Genomic DNA, 10997 nt, shown 5'->3' with positions numbered 1-10997 from the left:
TCAACAACTTTACTCTAGCTGCCTCTAAATCAGAGGTTATTAAATCCTTATTAAAACTTGAAAATGTTCTAAAGTAAAATTGTATTGCATACTTACAAAGAAGTGATAAAGTGCTATTTCTGACAAACAATTTTCAAAATCAGGTACATGGCAGACTGGGCTCAGAGAGTCACATCACTCAGGAAATTCATGACCCCCACCTAGATAGCTTTTGTTTAAATTACTCAACCAAATGAAAGAGGAGATGGATTTGATTTAAATTACTTACTTTGTATGGCCTTTTAAACCTCCAAAAAAAAAATTCTCAGGAAACCACATCATTTTTGGAAATTGTAAGATTTGACAATAACTGCCAAAATATCACCCTCACAGAGGAGATAATGATAGCAAGTTAATGAATGTCATTATTGAAAATAAGAATGTTATCCCTGCTTATTGTGCATGTTAATGTAAACTTTAAAAGATTCTTGAAAGCATTGTTGATAATTGTCAAATTATGGATTTGTGTCAACTGATGGATTTAAAATATTCCAGTATTAGGAAAAGAAGTGAATTCTGTATGGATTGCTTAGGATGTGGCGGTAGCTCTCTAGAGAATTGAAGGGTGGAGTTAATTATACAATGAATTCAGGATTTGTCTACAGGCAAACTGGACAATGGGGGTTCCAAATACTTTCTTTCCTACTCACCTGAGGGTATTTTTCCTTTTTGTATGCACACAGCTGCTTTTTTTCTCTTTTTTTTTTCCTATTTGAAGCATTTTTATTTCCTTCATTTTATTGTGAGTAGGGGAACAAAAATGAGAATACTGAGGGAACTATCCAGATAATTCTCAAGAACAAAAATCTTCCATGAAAGAAGAACTCCTGCAGCCCAGCTCCCCAAGTGGCCAGTTGGCATTGATGTAACTGGCCTTGTGCATCCTTTTGCCTGTTCAGACATTAGCTCATTAGAGGTATGCTGCAATCAGGAGGAGGATCTTGCAATAACTGGATGCAAATGCCTTTTGAGTTTCTTTTTTCTTCCTTTCTTTTTTATGGATGTGGGAAAGATAATTGGAGAAATGAGTCCCTGACTTAGTAAGGGACAGAAGAGGAGTTGGGGAGAAAGCTCAGTTGCAGTGTTCGTCCTACCATGAGTGAAGATTGTGACCAGCATTTTATCTGCACAGGCTCAGTTTTCTCATCTACAAAATGGGAAGTCAAATTCACCCAGACATTCCCTCTCTGGTCTACAGTTCTGATGCTGAGGAAAACCAGTACCAACAAAGCCCAAATTACTTCATGCCTGGTCATAAGCTCAGATACGTGTTTCCAGAGTGTAACTTCAGATCTGAAGCTTTAGATTTATGCTTCACCACTTGTCCTTTGCACTAGAACATAGTGCAGTACATATAACTGGTTGACATTTTTCTATTAATCAGTAGGACCTCTGCTCTCATTAACAATGACAATAAACAAATAGCTTTCACTCTATGTACAGAACATGTTAAAAATCCAAAATAAAAATTTTATAAGTGACTATTTGATGTGGTAGATGGACTCCTGAAAGAAGTTGTGTAAAACAGACTTCAATAGTGAACAAAATTCTACCATTCTATTTACTTATATAATAATTTCAGATATGCTTTTATGATACCCTGATTGGAAGTGGCCAACAAATTTCAACTTTTAGTTTTCCTACTGTACTTCTCCCCTTGTCCTTCTTCCTCACTAAACATATTTCATGGATTTCATGGGTATCATGGATATATCTACAACAAATATTGAGTGAAAGAGAATGACAGGGCATTAGGAAAATATATTAAACAAGATAAATAATTACATTTTCTTTCCCTTCACAAATTCGCTATTTGCAATGGTCTTTCTGAATTCTAGAAAATACTTTTAAAATTAAAATGTCACTTAGTAGATATGTTTTTCACCATAAAAAATATAAAATTGGTAATGTAATGGCATTGAAAGAGTGAGATAAGGGTCATTCAGATAGGTGTACATTAGGTTAAAATGTTTACTACTTGACAGCAAGATGCGTTAAAGACAAATGAGGGGTGGGAATTTTTTCTGAATCTCCAATTGCCATTTTAACTTTTACACAGTGAGAGTGTGTCCAAAACATTGCAAATTATTTTAGCTAATTAAGAGTGCTTAAATAAGTGTAGCCGCAGCTATGTGCTTCATTCAAAACTAATAAAGCCAGTAAGTTAATAACAGTAATTAACTCCCACTGTACCATACTCTCTTCTCTAGATGCTCTGTAACATACATTTGATATTTAGTTAGCGAGTATGGAAAAGCAAAGCAAAAAAGGAGATGATGCTCATGTGATGGATACAGGAAAAAATTCTTATATCAAGAAATATAAATGTATTTGCTGCATAATTGTGTATGCCCCCACAGGATCTATGAGCTCATAAGGGCATGTCAGAGAATTAATTCATAAATAGCCAAAAATGGCAAGTATAAGGTTTCTACATGTTTTCTCCATGAAGAACCAGTACTATTCTTCCACAACCTTTTTAAACAGCTGGTTAACTAAAAATGCTGAGTGAAAGGATTATCAAAATGAAAACATTTTGAGGGGAAAGGTCAAGAAGATTTAAAAGAAGGGGGAATTAAACTGAGATGATCAGTAGTTAGGAAGTGACGTATAATGTATGCTGAATAAATGGATTATTTTTTCAGAATGAAGAGGAAAAATGTAAAATGTTCTTATTCACTTAGAAATTATTTCAGTGAACATCTTGAAAGGTCTCTGGAGGTAGCGGGTTAAACGCTCTTTGTCGGTTTCTTTCTGCTGTTTCTTTTAGAGTTTCCCTTTATTCACCTTATACAAAAGGCTATTCGTCAAGTTCAAGAATAGGAAGGACCCAGTGCCAGTGGATGTTGTTGTTGTTGTTGTTAGGAACATAAGTTTACATCCCAGCCTGGTATCTAAAATGGGGTCTAAAGTGCCTCAGGAGCAACCACTGAGCAAATGGAATTTCCACACCAATTTATGGGCTTCTGCAGAGAATTATCTAGATATGCAGAGAATTATCTAGCTCAGACCCATATTCTATTGATTTGAGCAATAAAAGAAAAAAAAATTCTTTTCTTGTGTGTTTGGGGGGAGACACACACGCACACACAAGAAAAAAAACCCAAAGCAACACACTTAGCAGCTCAGTAGGAAAAAAGGTCAGGCTACTATTGACGAGTATGTAAAGACGTGTCCTGGACCATGGGAAAACATGTATAAATCGTTTCGACTCACTGCATTCAGAACCCATGGAAGGGAATCACAAAACTGCACTTTGGCATTGTTGGCCTGAAAGGATATCTATTTATCATCTTATAAGACAGCTCGAATGATCTTTATCTACTTTGCCCACTTTCTGACCCAAATTCAGGGTTTTTATGGAAAATTGCAGTCAATTTGATTGATGAAATCCAAAGATGTCTAAAGTGGCACCAAAGATCTCCAACTGTGCAGACTCCAACCGAGGCCTTCAATGTTGGCATTGTTCCTGAAGGAATAAAAAAAGAAAAAGAAAAAGAAAAAGTTGAGAGAAACAGGCAAAAGTTAGGGAATTTCTGCTTTAAAACTTCAAATTTCAATGAAGATCCCCAAACCCATTATCCCTGTTCACACGTGCGAACTGGGCGGACATCAAAGTATTTCCCACACATCGCAACAAAACCGAGTTCCTCATGAACCAATAAACCTTCTTTGTAACCCGCTGAATGGCTGCATCTACGGAGCGAGCAGGTTTCAGAAAGGCGCTCAGAAAGGCAGCGTGGACCCGGGAGCTGGGAAGCCGGGGCGCAGGAAAGAGCAACGGGTTTACGCAATTGCCCCTGCCACGGACCGTTTGGGGCTTTAAAACACCCCAAGGAGGAGTCCGAGCGACCACTGAAAGCCTTCGTGCTCCCGGGCAAGGCAGCCAGAGCGCGCTGCTCTCCCTTCCCAGCCCGCCGGCGGCGCCACTATTAACCCAGAGCCAGACCCAGGCAGAGGCACCGGCGCCGAGGCCCGCGGAAGCAGGAGACAGCCGTGACGGTCTGGGAAACCTCGGTCCTGTTTTGGGGGAGATGCATTATAGAGGAATATTGTCACCTGCCTAATTGTTCTAAGCGGGCCTCCCGCCCTCCCCCATTAGTAATAAAAGCTGGAGCGCGCCTCCTACCCGGTTACCAGGCCCGGGAGCTGATGAATGAACCCCCTCGTAGGGGAAAATCTTGGGAGCTGTCTTCTGTCGTATTACCCAGGGGGGCCGGCTATAAATCTTCCTTCATTTTAACCACATTTACCCTCATCCTCCTCGGGGCTAGGGATGCTGAGTTAAGATTGCACTGATGTGCCAACGCTCTGGACCAGCTGCTCCTAAATACAGACAGGTCCTTGTCAATTAAGGCTTTGAGAAGCAGGTCCTCGGGGCCCTGGGGCATTGGAGCAGCCAGCAGCGTGCAGCCCCCACAATTAGTATCCATTTGGAAGGGACCTTCAGGGCACAAATGCACAGGCAAAGGAAGAATCAAAACACCAGGCAACTTCAATTCTGGAAATTGGTCGTGTAAGTGTTGTGAAACTGAACAGACGGCCCCCAAGAAGGGAGCTAAGATTTCTGGTGGGAGATGGGCCTCTCCGGCCCCCCTTCCCAATATTTTCCCTTTGTCTTGTTTCAAGCCAGGCAGTAGATTGAGTTTGTGGATAGGTTTGGGAGGGGGGAAAGAAAGATAAATGAATACATTCATTTGCCAGCTCCAAGCTGAAGTTGTCTTTTGGTGTCTTTTGTGGCCACCTCAAGCAGCTGGTCAACTCTGCCCGGACCCTGGCCTTTGGCCCAGGGGGCGCTGGACAAGGCAGGCGCTCCAAGGAGAAGAGCTGCGATGTATCGGGTCAGGGAGGCCAAGCCACCGGTGGGCCAGGCAGAGCATTAGCAGCTTGGCTAAACAAAACCCCAAAGGCTCAGGGGGCCTGGGGCACCAGGAGGGAAGGTGTTTGTTTAAGCCATTAAGGAGCAGTTGGTAGTTAGGGGCAGAGAAAAGGGCAGAGCTTGTGACACAGGGCAACTTAGCTGAGCAGCAAGGATGGACATTCAGAGGACATCACTGTTTAAGACTGTGTGACCCCACCAAGTTCAAGAACAGAGCAAACAGCACAGGCCATTAGGGACAGCCATCAAATGGATGGCAACAAAGCCAAGAGGGGCATTGAGAAAAATGTTTCAATATTAAATATGGAAAAGTATAGGGGACCAGGGCAGCGGGTCAATGAAAGTCAACAAGAGTTTAGGCTTAATGGGAGAAAAAATTTGATATCAAAAATGCATAAATCTGCGAGTGAGGCAGCCCCATAATAGAGATAAAAGAACCAGTTTAGTCAACATTCTGTGATAATGGCACCATAATAGATAGCATCAGGTTGTTAACATTAGACACAAAAGTTAAGAGAATGAAAGGAAAGGCAGTTCCCTTAATTGAGAACCTGCTGGAAGATTTCCACATGCCACAGGGGATGAACACGTTGCTAACTAGCTGCTTTATCAATGTTCTGACCATCAGAAAAAAGGTAGACCTGCTCCTTCTTGGGGTCTCACCCCCACCCCACCTCTGCCGCTTTCCAAGGTTTCCCCTCAGAGGTGCACACTTTCTCTGAAGAGTCGAAGTCCTTTCTCTCAGAACCCGTTGTGGTTTCTTCCCATTTCAGCAAGGAAGTGAAGGTTCTTATAAAACTCCCTTCACCTCTCTGAGTGAGCTAACAAAGTTCTTAGCAAGGAGCACATTATGAAAAGAATGGTTTGGGTTTTGTTTTATTTTTCCTGCTAAGAGTAAAAACATATATTTCTTCCGAAGCGAGGGTCAGTCAAAAAACTTCATAAGAATTCCTCACTTTCCTCACTTTTTTCCAATCAATGATAAATCTTATTTTCAAGGAAACTTCCAGCAGCAGAGTCCTTAAAATTCAGTGGAGCTTCCTGAAGCAGGTATTTCTACTGTCTGTGCTAGATCTCTGGGACTTTGCCTAGATATGAAAAAGACCTTCTCTTTAATATCCACAGGTAGATGCCTGAAAGTCAAGCAGAGACCGTCCTATCCTGACAGCAACACAGCAAGTGGTAAGTCGTTCCAGTTGTGGACAGCTGCTGCGTAAGACCCAGCATCCTCCCATTCCTGCAGAGCCAGAGCCAGAAGACAGAGCCCACCTTCCAGGCAGTCATCATTGGGACTGCCTTCTACAGAGTGGAGCCATGGCTCCCTGGTCTGTATCTTTCACTGCTATGGTGTTCACACATTTACATACATTCTCAGAGCTGATCCTGACAACTACTTTGTGGATCAAATAGGATAGACGTTATTATTCCTGCTGGATAGGTGAAGAAACAGGTTTAGAAAGATTAAAAAACCAACTCATTTTACACAGTCAATGACTGCCAGATTCCTAATCCAGTGTGTGTTCCACACCTTCCCTGGACTTCGTCCTCCACTGTTTGGAATGCAAAGTTCAGAGGCACGTTTAGAAACCGAAGTCTTCCTGAAGCATATACAAGCATCAAAGAATACTACTGACATGTTTTAGAGCACCTGGAGAATTTACAGGACTTCTGGAGCATGTGTCCAGATGCATTCATTTCACACATGAGAAACTGAGGTTCAGGGGCATTCAGTCCCCGATCCAGGTGCCAAAGTCAGGAAATGGCACATCTAGGCTCAAGCTGAGTCCTGTGGTTCCACAACCAGGTTACATCGGAAACCCTTTAGCACCCACCACACTGAGTTGTCTTCCAAGGAAACGGAAAGTTCCTTGAGCACAGGGTTCTCTGTTTCTCTTGTGTCTTATATGGAACTATCTCCTCACAAAGCATTTGTTGACTTAATTAAAGAATAACTAATGGCTAGCAGAGAATGGATGGGATTAAGAACACTAGTCAGTTTGGGCTTACCTCCAATGACATGGACAGTGACTGTGTGAAAACCATACTCCAGATATTTGGACATTTAAATGATTCTTTTTTAATGGAAAGAAAATACAAGAAAAACTGTGCCCTGAGATTACTGGAATCCAGAGTTTTCTGTTTGTTTGTTTTGTTTTAATAACAGCTGCTAAGTCAAGTTGTTCCTACAACTGCCGCTTCCCACCACTTTTGAGCAAGAAGAGCCAAAGCCACAGGACCCAAGCTCAGCAGAGCTTACTCTGGCAAGGTCCAGCCTTCAGATCTTCACATGTTCCTCTGCAGATGGGGAAGTCAGAGTCAGGAGGCCACCTGGATGGGGGTGGATGAGACCCACCACACCTTCTCACTTGAAAGTCACTCTGATCCTGACCTCCAATAGCTGGTCCATCTCTAAAGTTCTGAGATGCTATCCTGATCCTCTGACTCACTGCCAGCTGGGCCTAACTAAGCCTGAGATGACTGACAGGAAATCAGTGGGACCTGCCCTCCCCCCCCCCATCCCCACCCCTTACCCCTTACGCAGAGGAAGCCTCGGAGAGCAAGGCTGGCTCCGGCATCTCCAGGCCAGCTCCTGCTGGGGATCCACAACAGACACAGGTCTGATCAAGCGATTCCCTGGAATCTTCGGAATCATTCCTCTCCCCTCCCCACCATCGGCTCCCTCCTGTCTTGGCGCCTGGCGACCTCAGCGCGCGTGGCGCCAGCACAGACACTTCCGGCCCCACCCCCACCCCCCTTGCTGGATCAGGTCAATGGGAGCACACGCCCGGCGCCAGGCTGCTCTGGCCCGCTGGCCTGGCCCTCTAGCTGTGCCCTCAGACAGCCCAGGACCAAGCAAGTCGTTGGCACCAATAGAAGCCCCTCTTCCTTCTCCCCTCTCCAAGAACCCGCCAGGGGAGGGGATTTCGAAGACGGGATAACTGCCTGGAACTCAAGGTGCCTTTAGATCACCTTGGAAAGCTCGAGATACCTGGAACAGCGCGACCAATGCCCGAGGCATAAGCAGAAAGAAACCAGTCTTCGCAGAAGCCAATCGGTTTGTCTCACAGCAGTGTGAATTCCGACATACACCAGAACCCGAACTAGAGAACTAGCGGTCGACAGGACAGAAGACTAGAATTTGCGATTTTAAATCTTTTTTTTTCTTAAAGAAAAATGTAATTTGGCTAAATGCACGAAAGGTTTTCCTTGGGTTCAGGAGGTCAAGCAGATGTAGACAAGCGCACGGGAGTTATTTATGTCAAGTCGGGTTATTGTAAAGGCGAGAGAGCGAATCGCCCAGGCGGCGCGGGCAGCAGTGGGCCCTCGCGCCGGGGTCAGCGTGTCGGGCAGTGTGTCCGTGCTGGCGGGACAGTAATTGCCCCCGGTCTGACACGACGCCGGGGGCTCGGGGCGCCTCCATCCATCTCTATCCAGTTAGCGACGCGCCCCCCGACCGGGGCGGGAGGCCGGTTTGGGCCTCAGCTCCGAATAATGGGAACAATTGTCTCCCTGCCTGGCACTGCCCTTAACTGCTCTGGGCTCGCTGCCTCTCTCCTTTTGCTGGGCCCACTTGTCCCCCAGCCTTGGCGATGGGGTAGGGGTGGGAGGTCGGCTCGAGATCAGATGTGCCCTAAGCGCAGAGCACAGCCGAGGCCAGGGTGCCGGGGAAGAGACAGAAGCTTCGGCCCCCACCACGCTCCACTCTGCCTCCCCGGCCACTAACCAGCCTCTTCCTCCAACCTGCCTGCCTAACTCAGCCGCCGGCCCTCGCTTCCCACCCAAGACCCTCGGGATCCTGCCTCTAGAATTTTCCATCCGCGCTGGGGGCTGGTAGAGATTCCTCCCCCCCACAATTTAATAGTCCCAAGTCATCATCTGCGTGACATTGGCCATCCATCTTCTCCCAGGGGAGGACAAAGCCGGGCCTCCGGGACTCCAGGCCTCTCCCTCCCCAGCTCTTTCTATTTTGGGACGGCCTCCCCACAATGGCGTCCTTATGAACCATAATGGTGATGTTTATGAAGGCCGCAATACCAGTGTATGAAGACAATTTTATGCCTAATTAGAAAATGATGTAACCCGAGAGAAGACAAAGAGGAGCTGTCCCCCTCCCGTTTCTCTCTTTTCAATCACACCCCAAATTTCCTAGGGTCGGTACCCTTGCGAGTGCTCGGGGCTCCGGGCCTGTTTTGACAGCAGCTCGGTTCCCCACGCTCCGCGGGCCCGGCGGTGCGACAGGCGGTGGCCTGCGCGTCCGGCGGCTGAGGGCAAAGGCTGGGGGGCGGGACGCCGCGGGGAGGGGGCAGAGGCGCGCAGAGGCTTAAAGAGATTTGGGACGCGCGCTCTTGCACTTTCTCTCTTCCCCATGCGCCCCCATCCGAGGGGACCTCACCCCTGGGAAGACTCCAATAAATGCAACCCGGCGCCACTCGATTCCGGGATAATTTTTAATATATATGCAATAAATGTTCACTTTGTTAGATTGAATGACAGACAATAATATCGGCAAATCTTCATATCCATCCATTACCAGCAAATGAGCCGCACAAAGGACAGATTTGCTTTTGATTAATTTATTTGCAGACTCGGGTTGATAAAGCAATAACTATTTGGTTAAACTTGACATTTGGTCTTCGGGGGGTTATCAGACAAATCCCTGTCGTTCGGGAGAGATAATAAAGCTGTTTAAAGGGGATTAATTATTAATTGGCTGCAATTAATTTCCCCCCTTTGCTCGGCTGCTGCCACAATGCGCATCCCTCAGCCACGAACAAAAGGCAAGTGATTGCTCCCCCTCCACCGACCTGGGGTGCGGAGGGGCTCCCCAAAGCCTCGAGAGGAGAGGTGGCCTCTTGCACCTAGGCTATTCTTGTGCAGACTGTTTTGATGAACCACCATGCCTGGCGAAACCTGTCCATTTGGAGGCCATGAACTCCGTCTCCAGCAGCTTTTCTGGAATCGAAGGTCCGATTGAGCATCCCTTTGAAGATCCCGGCCTCTGAACAGATTCCCCCATCTAAATATTTTCGGGGATGTAGCACCATCAACTCATTCTCACTGTGCTATCTAAATGCACGTTCCCTAGTTTGTCTCCCCGGTGGCGGTTTAGGGGCTAAGCCTGATGCCGGGGGTGGGAGAGTAGAGAGATGGCCCTGCTCCCAGCGCGGAGAAAATTCCCTCTCTCCCGGCGCCCGCGTGCTGAAACCCTTCCTGTTGCCTCCCTGACCTGTAACTCCTCTCCGGCGGCTAAAGCGTGCGGGGAGGCCAAGGCCAGACCGGACTCCGGCGCAGATGCGGGAGGACTGCGAGTTGCGCTCAGGCTGGTGCCCTGGGCCCGGCCGAGGGATGGGCTTAGCCGCGGAGTGTGCGGCACCTTCATGACCCTGCGTGCCCCTTCCTTTACTAATAACCTGTCACAATTTTACAGAACACATACTGAGACAAAAGCCGGCCGGGCCAGGCAGACCAAAGCCCTGGCTGCCACCGCCTCCCCGACATCCACTCCCCCCGGGGGTCCTCACCCTTCTTCAGGGCACGAACTCAGGGCAGGGGCGGGCAGGGGTCCCTGTCTCGGGAGCCGTCTGAATCTGGACCGCTCTCCCCTAAGTCCATGGCTCAGAGGACAGTCGGTCTTATACTCCGAAGCAGGGCAGCCGGGGAAGCGTCAGACTGCGCTTCGCTCGAGGCTCTGAGCGAAGGAACAAACCTGGCCATGTAAGGAGGAGATTCCCTTGCACAAGGAACCGGGAGAAAGGCTGGGTAAGGGTGAACAAGCGGGTTCCCCAAAAGCGGTTTGGTTTGCCAACCCTATTCGTTCTTGGCGGGTAGAAAATTCAACACAAACAACCCCCAAATGACCTGGTTGGAGAAAAGATAACCTGCGGAAAGAATGGGACCGGGGTAGCCGGATCAGACAGCTTGGGTTCCGGTGTTCGAAATGCAACCTGCCCGCAGAAAACCTGATAGAGAACGTTGGCCTCGCGCCGCGCCCTACTTGCCTTTCTTTCCCTTTCCTTCCCTTCTTTGCCATTTTAAATATAAGAAGGGATTACACACCAAAAGGGAGCGTCTCCTGGGA

At 47.0% G+C, this 10997-nt stretch overlaps 1 long non-coding RNA gene across 1 annotated transcript; it reads right to left on the bottom strand.

Annotated features, from left to right (window-relative positions):
• Positions 1-3304: 3304 nt before the first annotated feature.
• On the bottom strand, positions 3305-7636 carry LOC139082664 (uncharacterized). The gene is made up of 2 exons (XR_011538873.1): positions 7450-7636; positions 3305-3508 (listed from the first exon to the last, which is right to left on the bottom strand). It is a non-coding gene; the product is annotated as an uncharacterized lncRNA (long non-coding RNA).
• Between the last annotated feature and the right edge of the window lie 3361 nt (positions 7637-10997).

Source organism: Equus przewalskii, chromosome 3 (genome assembly GCF_037783145.1).
Source record: "Equus przewalskii isolate Varuska chromosome 3, EquPr2, whole genome shotgun sequence".
In the NCBI taxonomy this organism is placed as follows: Eukaryota; Metazoa; Chordata; class Mammalia; order Perissodactyla; family Equidae; genus Equus; species Equus przewalskii.
This window is presented reverse-complemented; position numbering and strand designations above follow the sequence as displayed.